Source organism: Falco peregrinus, chromosome 1 (assembly GCF_023634155.1).
Source record: "Falco peregrinus isolate bFalPer1 chromosome 1, bFalPer1.pri, whole genome shotgun sequence".
NCBI classification, from domain to species: Eukaryota; Metazoa; Chordata; class Aves; order Falconiformes; family Falconidae; genus Falco; species Falco peregrinus.
The window spans coordinates 38,111,577-38,131,704 of NC_073721.1; the positions used below are offsets into that span (position 1 = coordinate 38,111,577).

Here is a 20,128-nt window from a genome sequence, read left to right on the forward strand (position 1 = left end):
GGAGGGCAAGCAGCAAAGCTTTGCTCTCTGTCCTGTGCTGATCTCCGTGCCGGAGGCTGTTCCGCAGGTGTTGGGGTGCAGCGTCACCCCTCGAGGGAGGGATGTAGAAAGCTGCAGTGCTGTCGCTATGGATCTGCTGGTGCAGGTGCAAGCTGAAGGTGCCATCCCATAAACACTGAAGCAGGTAAATAATGTCAAGTGAATAGTCCCATAAGGTGAATGGTTTGTTGACAGAGGCAATTTGAGCAATTGCTCATCAGTGAAAGTAAATGCCTTGCATCTCAGGCTCTCCCCCCTTGTGTAAAGAAAGTCACTTTTTATACAAGTAGTTAAGGGCCTGACACCCAATTCCAGCAGACAATTGTGGGAAGACTGTTTTTTAAAGAGGTTTTGCTTGGTTCATTAAAAACGTGATGAGATTTGCAGATACTTCTCTTTGCTACCATTGATCTGCACTATTACGGTTGGATCCTTTAATGGATTGCAAATCACAATGAATGTGTGTTGTTTCAAACACATCAAGTACTGTATTAACTTCTCCAGTATCTCATTGCAGATGAAGTTTCATTTGATCTTGGTAGATGAAGTTCAGCTGGATGATAAAGCTAATTTTTAGGATTGCATAATTTTGCATGGGAGTGAATTTTGCTTTTTATAAGTCTTACCATTTTCCTCTGGGGAGGGGGAAGGAGGAGAAGAACAGCTTGACAGGAATCAGTTGTTTTGATTTAAGAGGATGTGAGGAAATGGTACCTTCCAATAAATACGGATTTTATTAAAGTTGAATACTGTGACAAATAGTTGAGACTTAGAACTTCAGATTTGGTATGTAAGCAGAGCAACTCCGCTGAGATTGGTGTGTGTGGCTAAGATTAATGAAGTACACTTTGTAAAGAAGGGCAATGATTCACTGCGTAAAAATAGGCAGCATCTTAAAGAGCTTGTAAACACAGCTATTAATTTTAGGACTAGAATCTTACACTCTTTGTCTTAGTCTGAGAATAATGCCACTGCACTCCATGACGCTATTCAGTGGGTACAAATTCAGCTTTTAAATAGATTTTAAAACAGGTTTTAAAAGTGGCCACAGTTGCATTTTTGTCGGCATGTTTTGCCCATCCTTTGAAATATCTTTGATACTTTTACTGTATCTAATATTAATCCCTTGCATTTTAAGCCATCCTCTACACCACAAATCCCACTTGATAGATTTGCTGCAGTCGGTTAGTAAGAGGAATACAAAGGGAGTCACAGCTGACGTGCTCCTCTTTTTCTACCTACTTACCTTGGGGTTTTGCAGTCTAGAAAGTACTCCTTGGTGTGAGTCACAAGAAAGATCATGTGATTATTTTCTTCCTCTTTTTTTTTTTTTTTTTTCCCTCCCCCATTTTGATTGTGCTTAAGGCTAAGTCTGATGCTGTGCTTCACTCTTGATTTGAAAGAAGGGGAGTGACTTTCCTCTTCTCTTTCATAACCTCAGGTCTTGTAGTTTTTATTCATTCTTTTCGGTACTGGAGAGAAGCTTTCTTTGGCTCGACGCGGCTTTGTGGTGATCTTCCCAACAGCTCCTGTCTTATTCCACTGTCTTGATCTTCTGCATGAAGTGTATAATTGTCTTCTTTCCAAAGAAGGAAGCCTCAGAATTTCAGCAGGAGCCAAAGGCTCAATTCAAGCTCAATGGTATTAATTTTTATTTAATGGGACACAGGAAAATCACCCATCATTTTCTATTGAACCCACTGGCCATGAGTATCTTTTTTTTTTTTTTTTTTTTTTAAGCTGAAAGCACAAGAAAATACAGTTGGGTGCCAGCTCCTTTCAGTTTTGACAAATAAGCCAAAGGCACAGCTTACTGCTTGTGCAGGGATATTAATAATCACTTGGTATCAATGGGGTGATCACAGAGATCACACACACAGTTTGCTGTGGTCTGTCTGCCTCAGTGACCTTCCCAGGCTGGAGCAAGTGGGTGGTATGGCAGAGGGGGTGTAGAGACTTGCCTCAAAGAACTTTGTGGAAAGCTGAAAGCTGTGAAGCTATATGAAGATCATTACACGTTTTCCATCCTGGGCTGCAGCTGATGTGCGCTGGCACAGATGTGAGCCTTGGCCACTCTCAGCCTCCAGGCTCTCTGTGGAGCCCTGTCTTACTTGCCCTGTGTACCTGATGTTCTTTAAAACACTAGATACGCCTTATTTGTATTCCTTTGGGAAGTGGAAGGAGCTGTGGAACTGTGTGAAGTCTGCAGGTATTTTTACTTTTCTCCTCAACTTTTTGGTATACTGTTTTTACCACTCTTGCAGGGTCCTGAGCCTCAGGATGAGGTTCTATTGGAACATAGGATATTCCAAGACAAGGATCCATTAACTCATCTCTACAGTAACCTACTGTAGGCAAATTCAACCTAGTGGACCAGATTGGTATCTGGATATTCAAAACATAATCAAATGCCTAATCCACGACAAAATCTGTAACTATTGGCATAGACTTGATCATAATTTGTGCTCTGACTCTGCCTTGTTTTGAAAATTGAAGCAGTGTTACTTGGTGAGCAGCTCCCTTTCTGGCCGGGGGTATTGCTCATACCAACCATTGCAACGTAGTGAGAAGCAATGGGATGTGACCCGTGATTGAACATGCTGTCACTTATAAACGTTCCTGTCCGTACCGCTCTATGTCTGCCTGTGGTGTTGTTCTACTTCCCCTTCTCCCCCTACAAAGACATAATAGTATTGTGATTGTGTAACTTCATAGAACCACAGAACGGTTTGGGTTGGAAGGGACCATAAAGATCACCCAGTCCCACCCCCCGCCACGAGCAGGGACACCTGCCACCGGACCAGTTGCCCCCAGCCCCATCCAGCCCGGCCTTGAGCACCCCCAGGGATGGGGCATGTACCACCTCTCTGGGCAGCCTGTGCCAGTGCCTCACCACCCTTACATGCCACTGTAAAAAGCCCCTCTTTTAGCTTTTCTGTCATCCCCTTTAGGTACTGGGAGCTGCTCTAAGGTCTCCCCCCTCTAAGAGCAACTCCAGCTCTCCCAGCTTGTCTCCACAGGAGAGGGGCTCCAGCCCCCTCACCATCTTTTGGTATTGCAAAGGCTTACTCCTTTGCCTAGCTGTGCTCTGTTTAGAAATTGTTTGGAAATGGTCTTTTCTCTGGTAACTATTTAATCGGAATTGAAACATAAATCACATTGCTGTGCAGCCATGCAGGGGCTATAAGGTGTTCCCAGGTGCTGCGGACTCGTCACCTCTGCAGTCCCTTGCAGAGAAGCCAGCCAAATACGGGGAACTTACCACCCTGCTACACAAGGCAGGGAAAATACACTTTCAGGTGAGCCCTGCTGCTGCTGTAGGGTTGGCAAAGGCCAGGCTGTGACTCAGGGCTTGTCATCTTCTGCACCAGCTGCACAGCCCCTGCCCCTTCCTCTGGCTGAATATTGAAGTTGTCATCTAGTCCTTGGCAGGTCTAACTCTGGTTTCTTCCTCCTGGCTTTGCTTGCAGGGCAAACTGAGCTGCGTGGCTGGGGGTTGTCCAGTGCCTGAAGTCGTTTGAACGTTTGCAGCCTGCTGTGATTTTGAGCTAAGCTCCCTGAGAGGATGCTGTGAGTGGGCTTTGGGCAGGGTGAAGGGTGCAAACTGCTTTCCCTCTGCTACCCCACGGCTGCCGTACAGTGCTGGGCACCCTCTGGCACAGGCTGGCACCCTGCCCTGGCAGATGTGTAAGAAGGGGCTGTGATCAGTGTGAAGGTGCGTCATTTTCCAACCCTGAGTAAATCCTGCACCTGGAAAGAGGAAAGAACTCTGGAGACTGAAGCAAGAGTGGGAGCAAGCCACCAAGCACTGTTTTGAGCTGTGAATCCCAGGCCTGGCCCATAAGACACTATTTTTTTTCATCTTGTAAGTCATGATAGACGAGGCTAGAGAACAGGAGAACGGTCTCTACCACCAGTTAGCTTTGTGGAGCTGAGCCAACTGTTTAATCTTTCATGGTCAGAATCTCTTCCGCCGCAGACTTACATTCTGTAAAGCAGCTGAACTTAAGGTTCTAATAATGGTGATATTAATACAGGTGGTTCCGTAACATGGAAAACATAGAGTACGCAGTGATGTTCCCTTCTGCCGTGGAGCTGCATGTGGGTTTTGTTTTCTGTGTATAAATCAGCATATTTTGTTTTGTAGTAATTTGTAACACAGTCTATTCTCAAGTAACTTACCCTAATTATTCAGGAATCATCCCCTGTTTAATTATTATGACTAATTTTTCAGCCTGATTCTTCAACTAGCTGTGCTATGTAAGGAAATAAAAAAAGGCATGTCATCATTATTAATCTTACAGAGGAATCATGATTAATGCCACGCTAATGTCCAGGCAGATCAAGGAACATTCCTTTAGCTGATGCCCAGGCAAACTTCCCTTTGAAGCCGCTGTACACTTTGTCTGATTGAAAACATCAGAACTCTGTCCAGGTCTGGTTTTCTTCTCAAAATTAGGTAATCCAGGTGAATCCTTTCTGCTTTTTCATGATATTTTTTTGAGATGACTGCTTTCTTTGTTGTAGCATATCACATTCCTTCCCAGATGCTGAAAGCCAGTATGCCTCATGTTTTCTTAAGTATCCTTATTTGATCACCAAAATTTGTATTTTTTCTTTATAGGAATGGCTTAAGTAAATTCTTGAAAGCTTTCAGAAAGCTTTTGAAAGTCCTGTTTTGCCTTCAAAGTTTGGGGCTGCTTTGTGCTTACCTGTGAAGGGGAATATATGCATACCTTAAAGTTGATAGTATCCTTAGTATCTTCAAAGTTTATAACCTTAGAGTAAACTCATATATTTTGCGTTCAGCAATAGTTAAAAGCATGTAGGTATGAAAATGCTTATGCAGGCACTTAACCTCCTCTTGCAAAGTTAGCTGCTAGTGGCTATGTCGACAGTTCAGTAATTCCACAGAAGTAGCCATTAGCATTTCCTGTCCTCCTTACAAACTTTAAAAATATTCATTGTTTACCCGTGATGCTAGGAGTACTGCAGATGCAGAAGTGTTCAGTGCTACTTAGTATTGGCAAGCACAGTGAGAGATGATGCAGTCTCTTCCCCGAGCAACGTATAGTTTTACTAATCTACAGACCCAGGTAGGCAGAGTACCAGGGTAAGGAGAAGCCCCTCGCGTGTGGTCGCACAGGGGGTCTGGGCAAGAGATGGCTGCAGAACGTGGGTCCCTTGAGACCTGCTAAGCACCGCACTTGCTAATTGCAGCTCCCTGTTACAGCAGGCATTTGCAGCCCATGAGATTAACTCCTGTTATTTCACCTCACCTCTTGGTTATAACCTGCAGGGAAAGTTGTCCTTTCACACAGCAAACTTCTGCTTGTTGGAATTCTTGCAAATATCTCTGCAACTGTGAAAGTGTTTACCACATTGCTGTGACATGATGTTGTAGGGAAAAGGCATGCATTGCTTGCAGAGAGCTGCTTGTTTCCTACAGGCGGTTTACCCAAGCAGATTAAGATCTGAGACTTTCCAAAACACAAATATGATAAAACGCAGTTGAAAACAAGAACTCCTGGTACTGTAGCTACCTATTGAACTCACAGCTAAATTGAGAGGGAACATGCTGGCTACCCCATGTGAAAGCAGTGGGATTCAAATGCTTAGTTTTCATCAGTAAAGTCATTTACATGAAAAACAGAAGAACTTATCTGGAGATCATTGAAGAAGTAACTGTTGTGTAGGAGCCTACAGCTTCTCAGGACCTTTTTTTTCATTTTTTCCCCTCTTATGTATACCCAAAGACTTAGACAAGTGTGTCATTCTTCAGTGATATTATGCTCAAAACAATAAAGCTCCTTCCTCCCATGGAATTAAGATGAAATATTTTGTCTCTGTAGGAAACAGACAAAAAAAATGTTATCTCAACTTTTCGTAAAGAGTACCAGAAATGAGTACTGTGTTGAGACAGTTGCAAGTGGGAAGACCAGCTCAAGTATTACCATTCCAGCCCCCGCCCCCCCCCCCCCAAAAAAAAAAAAAGGCTATGTGCACCTTATTTAAAACAAATGGTTTCAAAGCTATACTTACTAATTTGATTATGTGCATGCATTCCAGCAACACAGGTCTCACACTGAAATAGCAATGTAGGCTTTTGCTGTCAGCTGGTTTAAAAATTCTACCTCTTAAGTTGGGTTCATGCTGCCTAAATTGGGTTTTTCAGATGCATTTAAAAATTGCAGTCAGAATCAGGTGGCAAAATCAATAGGCTGAAGATGAAAATGCAGAAGTGACTTATTCTTGTGACATGGTTTTTCAGTCACACTGATACTTTTTTTTTTTTTTGGTCACAGCACATGACCAACTGCTCCAAATGCTTGTACCGAGTTCAGTGGTGACCCTTGGCATCAGGCGCAGAAGGTACAGGAGGGAGCTGTGAACAGGCTGGCTTTAACAGCCTCACCTCTCACAAGGGGTCTTGGGGAGGGCTGGAAAAAGCCAGGGCTCTGCAAGTCCTGAGAGAAGGGTTTTGGACAAACAACATCAGCTCTACCATAGCTGACTCAAGCAGTTGTATTGAGTTCTTCACTTCCATCAGGCATTATGGTGTTTTCCAGGGTCCACACAACAATAACCATACTGCTGGTCACACGCTCTTGGGGCAATTAAAACTTAGTGATGTGCGATGTACTCCTGGCATGGTATGATGTCAATTAAACACGCCAAATGTGGCCAGGCTATCTCCTGACGCGTGATGTATGGGACAAAGCAGTTATGCTGAGCTTCCCCCTCCTCTCTCTCCCGTGTTATGTCCCAGCCTGTGTGTGGGGACGGTGCCAGCATTTGCTGCAGAGCACCCTGATTTCTCTTTGCTCCCTAGCAAAGTGCTAGGCACAAGTGATGGAAGGTTCAGTGCCGGGTAGGCTGTCCCATCCCCTGGGATTTGAGGAAGGAAACCTAGTGTCCCAGTGTTTCATGTGCTGCAGCTTCTGTTGTGCAGTAAAGTCTCTTTAGGGACAGGTCACGGCCCCCCAGGGAGTAGGGAAGGAGTAGAAAGAAAGAGGAGAGAAAGTTTTGGGGCCTTTGTTTGCAAACGAGAAGAAACAAGACTTGTTCCTGGTCTGGGAGGTTTAATAGAGTCACAGGGTTTGGTGGGTTGTGCCTGTGCTCAGAGCAGCGAGTGGGTTCCCCTCTGTGCAAGCACAGCTGCGGCTTGTCACTGCATATAGCTGCTTGCCACGTTGGCTCCTGTGGGGCTGTATCGAACGCTGGCATGTGTTGAGAAAGAAGTGGTGATGCTAAGTTTTATTTGCAACCTGTTCTTTTAAATGAATCGAACGTTTTCAGACAGTTTAGTAATGCTAGGGCTAGCTAAGCTTTAAATCCACGCAGGTGTCTCCCTGTGATCTGTACAGATCGTGAATGTATGGCTCCCAGCAATAATTACTGCTAGTGAAATATGGAACTAATAAATGTCTCCAGTTATCAGCAAATTGAAGAACATATTTTAAATAGTAAGAATATTGTTTGAACTCCCATAGGGGTAACAGCATGTATCTGTAGACTTTGTTAGTAAATAATTGTGGTCTAAAATTAAACATATGGAAAATATTTCCTTTCTGTTTTCTGATTTATAACTTAATTTAAACATTTAGGGACAATGTCCTTTACTGCAAAGGAAAATAATTTGTGTATGGACAGCTTATTAAAGATATGTGGTTTTCATCTATAAATATGAATTTGTTCCCCAAACTGTTATGCATGAGGAAATGTACACGTACGAATGGGTCACCTATCTTCGAAGCAGAACATGTGTGACTCTGGAGTCAACATCTGAAAGGTGACTTGCAAGCAAAATCTGTAAGAGGTTCAAGAATTTGTCTTAAATCGTTGTTCCATGAGACAATCCTCCCCAAGTCATTCTGCTTTAAGGGCTAGTCTGGGATCAGTTTCCAAAGTATAAGGGCACCAGTAGATTTTGCCAGTTGGCAGCTTGGGACCCGAAATATCTGTTACTTTGCAGTGCAAGTACCGAGTACCCCATGCTACAGTCTGTGATTTAGAAGACTGCAAATCATTTGTGAAAACTTTCTTTTGTTTCATCTTGTAAAACTTTGTAATTCGGCTGCTGCCCAGAGTGTTGTTAAGCTTGAGGGTATTAAGTGCTGCAATGGTTTTGTTTTAAGATCACAGTTTTACTGCATTTTAGGTGTGTTGAACTCCAAAAGCATTCTCAGAACATGGAACATTGCTCGTTACCAAAACTGATGCTGAAATAAAGTGTGTTTTTTGTTTTTTTTTTTTAAAAAAGTAACCCAGCTCAGACTATGGTCTTCTATAAAAACTTTCAAGTTGAGGGCATGTAACAGGCTTCCAAACTTAGGACAAAATGTTTTGATGCTGCTGATGCTGAAGAGGCAATTATTTCTTAAATACTTCAATGTCTGTTTAACTGGCATTCTGGCATCACTACCTTACATTGCCTCATGTCAAGTCAGGGTATTATTTTTATTTGGTTCAGTATATGTATTTGTGCAGGTCACTGCACCTCCTGTTTATGAATGATACCATAGACTGGGTTGCTCAGCCTAAGCATGGCTAAGACAAATACCCATGGAGTCTGATGGAAAACGTACAGCCTTAATAGATGTGCTGTTATGCCCTGTTGAATTTTGTTGTATTTATATTGCTCAGAAAGAGAAAACAAGTAATTAGCCAAGAAAGCTCACAGCTGCGTAGCATACTCCCCTCTCTCCTATATACACACAGTCTATTGGTATATACAAAACTGGCACTAATGAAACATAAACAGATCCTTTTCCTGTATGGAAAAGACTTTTAGCATTGAATGGGAATGAAAGCAATAGGATTCTATGGAAATCCTAGCTGTTTGGGTTCCCACTTTGGATTTTTGGACTCTGAAGCCCTTTGCAGTTCCATACGTGCTGCCATGTCTCCATGGTTTCTTGCGTTTTTTTGCTTTATGTGTTTTTTTAAATCTGTTGGGAGATGGGGTCCTGTTTCTGGATTTCTGTAGCCACATTATTTGCAGCAAGAATCTAAGCTTGTGTTGGAGTTCCTGTTTCTAATCATAAAACCCTAACCTGAGCCTTCTCAAACCTCGGTCAGAGGCATCCAGCCTGGGATTTGCCTGATGTTATTCTGGAAATCCTGAAATTATCATTCTGAGATTAATTGATCGCCTCAGGGTCATTTGAGGAGGTCCATCATTCTTATGCCTGCAAATGGTGGTTAAGACTGCACCAGTAACGCTGGCTCCTGGCGGGGGCTGGGCCACCACCGGGCTGGCTGGAGGTGCACACCGCCCACCCCTCGGTGGGAGCTGGACCACCACTGGGCTGGCTGGAGATGGACACTGCCCACCCCTCGGTGGGAGCCTCCGACCAGCCCTTTGGCTGGGCTGCGGCACAGCTCGGCTGCCTGGTGAGGCGTGTGACATGGGCTGCCGGGCTCAAAAAGTGCTGTGAGTCTGCTGGCTGCCGAACACCAGGTGAATTTTATCCTCTTACTGAAAGTACTGTACCCTGGGAGGAAAAATTACTTTTTTCCTCCCAAAAACTCCAGGGGGAACCTTTCTTTGCGCAGATGCTCCAACAGGCAGCTGCAGACCCTCCATGTGCCAAACCTCCTTCTCCCATGGATTTCAGGCTGCATCTCCGGTGCACCCTGCTTCCAGCAGCCACCCCTTGTTCTGGAATCCAAGCTCCTCTTCCTCCTGGCACCTGTGGAGCCTCCATCCGCGAATCATGCTTTTCCATCCCTAAGATCAAAGCTAGGCGCCAGCTTCTTTTGCTGTTATCTTCCCCCCCCCCCCCCCCCCCCCCATTTTACCTTCTCTCTTCAGTTCCTCAAACCAGTGTTGCTGTACAGACACACAGCTTGGCAGGCTCCGCGCGGTGCCTTTAGGCACTGTGCTATCACCCGCGCACCCCACCGTGGCGCCTGCGCCCCCTCTTTCTCAAGCTAAAATCACCACCTGCTTGCAGCCCTGGCTGTACGCCACGGCACGGCCATCGGCAGTCACGTCTGTTCCCTTCGCTCCTGCTGTGCAAAGAATGCCATCGTGTCCTCTGCCCTTTCTTCACCTATGGTTACTCTCAAGTTCATTGCGTTGAGTAACTAATCAGCAGCGCAATGAAGTCGTGGCTTTTATCTCTGTCTCCCTGGCATTACTGGTCAGAGGTGCCTCACGTTTCAGGCGCAGCAGGATCTTCACCTGTGCTCTTCAAGACCTTGAATAAAATTCAAGTAGACTTTCTGCATTTTATTTTAAAAGGGAGAAAGGTGATTTGGCTTCAGATAAGACAGGGTGGATTGGCTTACATAGACTGCATGAAATGTGGCAGAATCCTGCCCTTCAATACCCTCCTAGTAGGAACAAGCTAATAAATTCCCTATTGACATTCTTGTAGAGCAACTCAGAAGAAAATAGTTTTCTCATTTCTCAAACGTGTTTCCTTTCTAATTCTTCTGTGCTTTTTTAACAATTGCCATTCTCTTCAGGCAGTCCCTTGGCATCAATAGGAAACCTCCTATTTGAACACCTTTGAGAAGTTCATGCAAGTGGTTAGGGAAATGCCAGCCCAAGCTCAGCCACATTTTTCCTGTTATCTAGCAGAAACCCCTCCTTCAGACTTTCTGTGTGCTGCGTGGAATTTCCTCTTCTGTCTGGCTGAATTTTTGGAGAGCCTTAAACATTGGCAGTGGCTCTGCAAAATTTTTCTGGGAAACTTGGTAGAAGTTGAGCTGGAATGGTGAATTATAATGAAAGCAAGGAACACAGCATCGTGTTGTTCCCTGAGAGATTCAGTTTCCGCTGTCACTTTGCCAGTGTTGTGGCTCTGTGTGTGTACCTGGGGCTGCTGGACCCCTGGCCCTGCAGAGCTGCTCTCGGTGAGTCCCTAAAGGTTTGGACTATCGAGGCTTAAACAGAATGCCCTTGTCTCAGGAAGCTTTCCTTTTTCAGGATGCGCACGAACAGACTGCAGCAGGGAGGTGGAGGGCAGCTTCTAGGCAATAATAAATTTTCAAGAGGTCTCTTCTTCCTATGGGCAGGTGTATCGTCTATAGGAATCATTAAACAGGCCCCCAAACTGGGTGCATTTAGTGGTGACAAATCTGAAAGATACCGGTGGCTAAGTTAGATAAACTTTGAAATGCCTAATTGTTCTGTTTGTTAAATGTGCCCTCACAGTAACGTTCAGTGCTTTAATAACAGTTCCCTTAGAAAGTTCAAAATGTTTTACATGTCATGATGCCAGAAAAATGAACTTGTAGGGAAACAAAACAAGTATGTAATTCTTAATGGGAAAGGTCACTTTTCTATCCCTTCCTCCTACCTGCTGGAAACAGTCGTTTAACTGTGCGTGTTTGGCCACCTCAAGTGGTGCCCCCTCAAGCTCGTCTGTTGGCGTCTCCCTTTTGGCAGGGAGAATTTCAGTCCCTTATCGTAGCCCTCGGTCCCTTTGTGTATGTGGAAACAGCTGTTGCCACATGTTTATCACGAAGCGGTGAGCAGCCACGGTGTGCAGCCCCGCAGCGGATAGCAGTGCCGCAAGGGCAGCGGTGGCACGTCGGTCCCCGCACGGCACGGGGAGCCTTATCTGGCTGGGAGCTGGGCCAAGCTGCAGGGAGCTCTTACTTTGTTTTCTCTCTCCAGGGGGCTCATGTCCCCACCAAAACTTTGGACCGAAAGTGCAGCAGGCAGTCACGTAAGAAAAAACATCAGGGAAATATTGGAGCGGGGATAAGGTGAGGATGTAGGCTGGTGTTGAGATCTTAATTGTGCGTGCTTGGCAAGCTGGTAAGGTGGCTGGAACCTAATCAGAGTCTGGCCAGGCGGCTGTTCTGGGGGACAATTGATGTCCCCGGGACAAATGGGAGGGGAATTGCGTCCTTGCACGCACACAGGGAGAGGAAGCCTCCACTTGACAAAGTGGATATTTTTGCATGGAGTTATTTTCTTCCAGTTGCGCCACTGCATGTTGGCGGAGAGGCTGCAGATCTCTTCAGAAGAAGTCAGAGGAAGTGAAGTTACAGAAAGGAATCAAAATTGCTGATCACCAAATAACTCTGATCTCCATGCTGTCTTTACATGACACATGCATTATACGTATATACTACACACACACAGAGAAATATTCAGCCACCCATGTAATGGAGAGTTGCAGAGATTTAGTCCCCTCGCACTAACGGCTGAAACAACTTGAAATTCCTGGGGGAGACATCAGTAGTCCCTTCCTAGCTGCGATTCCCCTTCCTTTGCTGCAGCCTTTCTTGGGCACTCCTGGCTGGCCTTACTGCAGTAAACTCTGCTTCCTACTGCTTTATCCCAAGGTCCATGAATTCTTCTCCCAGTGCCATCGCCTCTCGTTTGCCTCACGGTATAGTCTGACATGTACGTGACCTCCTTTGCTTTGTGCCGTTTGTAACGCTTGATTCCTGTACAAACCCCCTCTCTCCTTATTTCCCCACAGCTGTCTCTTCAAGGCATACGATCTTTTTATCTCCTGCCACTTGACACCTTCAGATTTTTTTTTAAAAAGCGATGTTTTACATATTGCTACAAAAGAACATGAAGCTTTAGGACCTCTTGTAAATGTTTTATGATAAATACTACTCAGGAATCTTTTGAGCACACCTGCACTACATCTGGCTCTCCAGTGAAGACTTGTTTGCCTGGAGTGTTTTACTTTTTAATTATACATAGAATTTGGATTGTTTGTGTATTGTATCAGGCACAAAAGAATTGTAGGCAGTTGTGCCTAAAAAGAAGTCACACCTTGGACCATACTCTTGGATCTCCTGTAATCTGGATACATTTTTTATGACAATAACTAGAGCCAGACGGCTGAGGAAGCATACTTTTTTTGACTGTCCCATAATAAAATATTTGGGAAGGGGTTGGTGGGTTTTCTTGGGTTTTTGTGTTTGGTTTTTGGTGGTGTTTTTTTTTTCAGTAGCCAGGGATCACCAGACAGCTGAAGTCTGATGCTCAGCACTGATTTTTGACGTGTTTGACTCAAACACCCATGCGTGCTTCCACATGCTTCCACATAATTTGCCAGAGGTGCAGCCCAGCCCTGCATTCTCCCTCCGAGAAGCTGAACTGCCACACAGAATGATCTTTTGCAGGCACCTGGACAAAGTAGCTAGAGAAGCAGCTAATCCTATTCTTAGCTTGGCATGCCAGTTATCTGTGAGAGGACAGCCTGCCAGAAATGTCTGGTGACATATTTGTCCAAGGGAGGGAGGTTTATGCCAAGATGCTGTGGGTGCTGCTGGATGGCATTGAGTTTAGAAGAAGAAAAATCTGTGAAATGTGAATTCAAAAACACAGCTGTTGTTAAAGAAATAAGGAGCTGTTCCCAGTAACACAGATATATTCAAGATACAGATATTTTTAAAAAATTATTTTTTAAGTATCAGGAAATTAAACAGTAAATGCTGCAGTGTCAGCCAAAGTTAACTCGACCTAATACTTTTGGCTTGGCCACCAGAGGTGGTAGCAAGCTGTATGTGCAGTTAAATGCTGTTTTTATTTCATTTCATTTTAAACTTAAAGCCCTTTATGCAGGTTAAACATTCTGGGACTTGTGCTTGACTGTCACCCAGCAGTTGGGGCTGTGTGTGTGTAACCCGGCGGTGAGTACGTGTTACAGTTCTCCCTCTGTGCTGGTTTGGAGCAGTTATAAATTTGTTAACAGCTTCAGGAGGAGAGCCTGGCTTTGCAGCTTGCCCAGAAGCAGCCTGTGCTTGGGGGTCGCCCTGCAGTGCCTGGGCCGGCTCGGGGTGGCAGCTGCTTACAGATGCTTGTCAGATTTTTTTTGTAAGCCACTAAGGAAAAAAACAAACCAGCAATTTCAGAGCAATTGCGATACCTGGCAAACAGCTGCTCTCTGTTGTCTGGGATGGGGGGTGCTTTGCTGCAGGGCACTCAGCCTGCTGCAGGCTCTGCCAGGGATGCAGTGAGGTCCTCTGAAGCACCCATTTGCAGGCACCCACCACACACCACTGGGGACTCCTGTACCAGGAGCTCCCTGATGGGAAATACAGCTTGTTCACTTGGTGTCTTTCTAATGACCCCAAAGTCAGATGCTGAAATCAGGTGGTGTGAAGCCTCCCCTGTGGTGCCCGAGCCCATTCGTGCCCACCTGCCTTTGGCTGGGTGCAGAGGAGCCCTTCTGTCAGAGCTGGGGGTCCTGCCTCCAAGCTCCCCTCCTTCCCTGGGGAGATGACTCTCCAGTGATAACTCCACAACGTGGGTGGCGGGTTTTTTTTCTCCTCTATTTTTTAGCAGTGGATGCCACCCAGGATTTAGGCTAAGCCTGTAGCCGTCAGAGTGACCCTGGTGAGCAAGGGAAGGGATTTGGCCCTGGGGGTCCCTCAGTGGCAGCACTGTCTGATCTGGGGCTGATGCTGTCAGGATCCATCACCCTGGAGCTCCTCCTGGAGGACCTCGGTCCTGTGGTGATCAAGCTTGGAATCTTCAGGTGCTCCTGCTGCAGACTGGGTGCGATTCTGGTGCCAAGGGTAACACAGCTAATTTGGATGTGGTGCCATCTGAAAGAACATCAGCGAGGAGGCAAGAGGGGACTGTGGCTTCTGCATTGTTTGCTCTAACCATAGGCAAAAGTGGAGGCTGATCCCTGTGGACAGGTTTCGGCTGTGCTCATTTGTGCCCTGAAGAATGAATGCAGAGGATAATTGCTTTGGATTCCTAAAGCCATGGGCTTCATGCATGGATATAATATAAAAAGTCACTTTAGTTCAGCAGAAATACGTTTGGACCCACTAGGCAAGGAATTGTTTATTATTATCTGCATCTTGGGTAACAAATCCGTTCTGATAAGTGCAGACAATATCAAGTCCATTGTTGTTGGCACCCAAAAGTAATAGATAAGTTTTCTTGGGCAGTTCTAGTGGATGATTTCCAAAGATGACAGGCTTTTGCTGCTGATAAAGTTCAAGGTAAATGTAGTTTTTTGGGTATATAGGAGAATTGTTGTTACTTCTGGGTACTGAGTGTTCCTAGTCTAGTTACGTAAGAACAAACAGTGACGAAGTTGGCTTGAAGCCTTCTTCAAGGTTTGTTTGGATCACAAAAGAGAGTTCCCTACTCTGTAAAAAGAGAAAACTGGGTTGATTTCACACTTGAAGCCATTCACTATGAGTGCCTGTAGCAACACCTGGCAGAGGTCCCACTATCACAGGCACCAAATGTGAATCAAAAATACAAGAAGAGCAAAGCAGCCAGGCAGGACATCTCTGTCAAGGAAATTGATGCCCCATTCATTCAGCCCTACAGTGTGTTTTCCTTCGACATCCTGTGCCTCCTTCAGGGTTTTAAAATGAACCATAACAACTTGTTCCTGCAGACAAAGCCTAGTGCTCATTTGCACTCGCCAGGTCAAGCTCTTCATTCGCATGCGGGCAGAGACCCTCCACTGAATCAGTTTACTGCAGGGGAAGCTTCACAAGCTGAAGTAAGATTAAAGAATTGCACTCCTGCAAATGCATAAAAATGAAGTTTAAAGCCATGGGATTAGGCTTTAGAAGTCACGGTTTGGGCTTATTGATGAGAGACCTTTTCAGGCAACTGACATTTTTGTGGCTTACCTGTGTTATAGCTAGGTCTCGTCTAGGGAAGGGTTAGTAGCAGGTAGTGAAGGGGCTGAGGAGAGGTCCAGTTCTGATTCACGCCCAAAGTCTATCAGTGCCCTGCTGAGCCTGTAGCAAGGCACTGCAGAGTCACAGAATCTTTTTGGTTGGAAAAGACCTTTAAGATCATCAATTCCAACCGTTAACTTAGTCTTGCCACCTTTACCTCTGTTTCCCTGTCGATAAAATGACAATGAACCCAGTTTGCCACCAGGATGGATGCATCATAAGACAGCATCATAAGACATTTTAGAAGTGCTTTAAGATCTTCATAGGAAAGGTTATGCTTCTACAGAAGAATTAAGGGTATATACTTCTGCATGCAGTTGTTGATACGATGCATTCTGCAGCTTTGTCTACCTCCCTTATGCTTTTTACAGCAATCCCTGCTCATGGCTGTTTCTCCCGTTTATATCCTTGCAGGAAACAGGGCCGTTCCACATTTGGCAGTCATTCCCTTCACCCCAGAGTTTATATGCGCTTTCATTCAAATTCAGTTCAGTTCTGCATGATCTTCACTCCCTTCCACTCAGTATTGGTGAAGGTGGTGGGAGATGAATGGAAGATGTCTTCGTCTGCATAGACACATGAATGGAAATTTCTGAAAGCAGGTGGCCAAAAGTGATGGGGCCAGGAGTAGGTTTGAATACAGCAGTGGCTTGAAGGCTCTTTCTGATGCCTCAGCAATAGTAGTTAATAGACGTTTTTGCTTCGGCCTTTGAATTTGCTTAACTTAGGGTACAGATACTACTTCACCAATCTGCTCCGTAAGTGCTACAGTATTTGTGGCCAGTTCTGGTATCCACAGCATCATCCTTCATTCTACTGTTGTGAACATTTTCTGTGATTAACTGGCAGAGGGAGCCCTGGCCAGCCTGAGAGCTTTCTCTTGCTGTTTACTATCATTATAATAAGATATTTGACCCATACAATAACAAACAGCATTAGCGTTGGGTCCAAACCAAAATCTTTGGATTCAAAATGCTCTGAACTTTGGGAAATGGTCAGACCGAAATTTTGTGGCTTGGCTCAAGCTCTGGATGAAATGAAACTGAACGTGCCTGGGATTAAAACCCCTTTAGAGTCAGAAGCTTTGCTTTCTTTTGAAGGAGTTTTATTTTTTTAATCTCCATTGTTTGCAGTGCTTCTTAGGACTTTGCAAATGCAAGTCAGGTTTCTCTACAGAGTTTTTTTTCGCCCAGATCCTTTCATATATGTGGTTTATTCTAATCTGGAGGAAGCCAGTATTTTCCCTTTTGATTTCTGATTATGTTTTCACCTCTGTAGTGAGAGGAAGAATTAATGCAGTTGTAGACTTGATGTTTATAGGCGTCAAACTTTTTTTTTTTATTTTTTGCGCTGCATAGCTAGATGCATACTTTTATGTGCCATTCTTGGAAAAAATACTGGTGATATGGTTTTAATTTTAAATCGGTCTGACATCTGAAGCTAAACATTCTAATTGTCTATTTAATGCTTCCCCTGTGTCAAACTAATGCTTTCCCTTTGGAGATGTGTGCTAGTGAGTCTTTGATGCGCAAGGTCCACTGCATGCCGGACTCTCATATGTTACAGAGAAATTCCGGTGTATGTGTGGTGTTTAGGGAAAGCGTTAAGTGCTACCAGATAGCTAGAGAAGGACTTGAGGGCCCTGGTTTGAACTCTTTTGTTTTGATACTAGTTTGTTACTTGACAGATGACAGCCTAATTTCCCTGATTGTTTATTTTTGTGCGACCATTCTGTGTGCTGCTCTACAGCAACTAATTTCTGCCTTTCTGAAAAGCCAGATTGCAGGCATTTCTCTTAACCTTCCAGTTTACCCCCTTTATAAACAAAGATTAAGGAGACCTTCCCGGGAGGTTGATGTTTAAGTCCCTTGAGGACCTGAGCGACTGGACCTACGCAACGGGGAGGTGGTACGTGCTTGTATGTCTCGGGGATGTGTGATTCTGGTGCAGGCGAAGAAACGTGGAGTTGATTTTCCTTTCTCCTGCCTGGGTCTGCAGCACTGCTCGTGGCTGCCCCTTCTCCCCACCGAAAGCCTCCCCATCAGCCTGTCTCTCCGCAAAGCCGTGCGTGGCCGCCGCGTACCTTGATTTTCAGCGTCGCCCCTTTGCTGCACCTCCTCAGAGCCACGGCGGCGATGGAGCTGGCACAGCACCCAGCCCCATGGCGGGCTGCGCTCCGCAGGCACCCTGGCAGCCCAGCCGCCTCCCCGCTGGCCCCGCTGGGATGGCAGGAAGCTCGGCGGAGAGTCTTGCAAATGCTCCGTGGTCGGGAGAGACCGCGGAGCTGCAGCTGGCGGCTTGTGGGCTGGACCTGACCCGCGGCGGGGCCTGGCTCCGTGCCTTCTCCTTGGAGAGGATGGGGAACAGGAGCTTGGGCACAGCAACCCCACTGCTGCTTATTCACAGCAGCTGAAGACCTGGCTTGGGTAACTGGAAGAAACTCAAAACATTCCTGAGCCTGGAGGGGATCCATAGCTCAATTTTGGGCTTAGGAACCTCGCCATGTTCTTTATTTCAGTGTTTGTGATGTTCATATTTGTGTTAACTTCAGAGGGCTGTCAGGAGGAAGCCAGATCAGCTCAGAGAGGTCGTGGTTAGTGCTTCTTGTAATGCTGCAGTTCCTTGACATTATCACCACTGGAAACAAACAAACAAATTAAAAAGAAGGGAAAAAAACCATAGTTTGGTGCATTGTGTTGATAATGTGAGGGTGGTGGACACCCATAGGCATACATTCTAGACATACCTTTACATGTCGTGTCTGAGGAAAAAATTATTTCCAAAGTGTGCCTCTTAGTGCATCACCCAGGCCTTACGGTCTGAACGAAACAGCAAAGGCTCAGTCAACTAATCTTCTCCTAAAGGTAATACCGTGATACTTCGCATCATTTTGGGGTGGTTTTTTTTAGCAAGCTCTGTACGCATTGCTTAATGTTAAAAGGCTAAGGTAAATTAATTTCCTCTAGAAATGGCAGCTGCAATAAATCCTTCCTCCTTGCCACTCCTGTAATGGAGGGCTTGGCATTTTAAAGGTCTGAGCTGCTGACTCGCCTTGCTGCCAGCTCAGCTTTCCAGTGACTCCGGTGCCTCTGCTGCTCTGTGCTCTCCGTCGATGGTCCTGGGATGCTTTACCGGGGACCCTTCCTGAACCTTCGAATGAGGCCGTGCTCCCATCCCCATGGTCTCCAGCTGATCTCCACTAGGATCCGAGGGGCGATCTTGACACTTAGAGCTATTCAGTATCTGCCATATTAAACTCCCCTCTCTCGTTATCTGCAGCCCCTCAAAAACCTGCTTTCAGCTGAATGATCCATATTCTAGGAGCAGGCTGTGCTGTACCCTGTGAGTGCACGGTCTGTATATGTACTTTGTGGTATGTGCTGATGGAGCTCAGCACGGCTGCTCTCTGATACTGCTTTATAACATTAGAAATACTTGCTTGTGCGTAACGTCAGGTCCTAGTTGTCATGTTTATTCTGTGGCCGCCGTTGCTGGTGGGATTCAGGCTGTACCTACAGGAGTGCTTTTGTGCATTAGTACATTTTAAAAACTGAGTGTACCCCACTGTTTGTCCCCATTGCTAGGTTTCTGCCCAGGTCTGTGTAGCCAGAGTTCCCTTACACCAAGCTGCCTTGCAAGCCAGGCTCATATTCTTTCTCCAGACTGGAAACAAAATTCCCAGCTCCTTTTTGTGAGCTACTCACCTAGCTTCCATTGCTGCACTGGGTGAGGACTTGGTAGTGCTTCATGAACTCACCCAGCTCTGGCTGGGAGGGACGTTTCAGTATTATTCAACAAAAAAAAAAAAAAAAAAAGAGTGGGAGGAAGATATTCAAGTTGTGCCGAGTGAGGCCGAACTGACAGTATTAAACGCTTATTTGTGCTTTCTTCTGTGTTACCGCTGGAAAACGAGAATTGCGAGGGTGGCGGGGCGAGAAGCATTGTTTATCAGCAGCGCCTGCGTGCAAGCACGCCGTTGTGCCGGGCTGCGTGGCTGCGTGGGGCCGGGCACACGTGGTCCTGCCTGTGGTGAAGCTGCTAGGTGTGAGTGGCTTGGCCACCACCAGCCCTGCATGACAGAAAGGTCATCTGGCCCAGGGTTAGTTCTGTTGCTGCCAGACTTCAATGAAAATAAATACGCGAAACGTTGTATAACCCGAGGGGGGGAAGGAGGATGAAAATTATGGTGCCCACAGATTGAGTGGGGAGGGATATGTGTGTCGGTAATGAGTAATTTAGAACATCTGCAGACTTTTTATTATCTTTTTTTTTTTTTTTCAGTATTTTCCATTCCCCTGCTTTGTGGTAGAGCCTGTTTTTAAAAGACCTGAAGGCAATGCTCTATCCAACAATAGGTGAATTAAAAGGCTTGGATGCCTTTCATTTAGGTCAGTGCTGAGATCCAGCATTCAAAACTGGAGTCCAAGTTTTGCTTCAATAATCTTAA

The 20,128-nt window shown here is 45.5% G+C and overlaps 1 protein-coding gene and 1 long non-coding RNA gene across 4 annotated transcripts in view; one reads left to right on the forward strand and one right to left on the reverse strand.

Annotated features, from left to right (window-relative positions):
• GRK5 (G protein-coupled receptor kinase 5) overlaps positions 1–20,128 on the forward strand; it is a 169,744-nt gene that overhangs the window by 13,408 nt on the left and 136,208 nt on the right. The gene's annotated exons all lie outside the window — the stretch shown is intronic.
• On the reverse strand, positions 1,358–18,213 carry LOC129783874 (uncharacterized). 2 transcript variants are annotated; one of them, XR_008745929.1, is made up of 3 exons: positions 17,765–18,213; positions 7,784–15,519; positions 1,358–5,885 (listed from the first exon to the last, which is right to left on the reverse strand). It is a non-coding gene; the product is annotated as an uncharacterized LOC129783874 (long non-coding RNA). The 2 variants fall into 2 exon arrangements; XR_008745926.1 differs by having other exon boundaries at positions 6,082–15,519.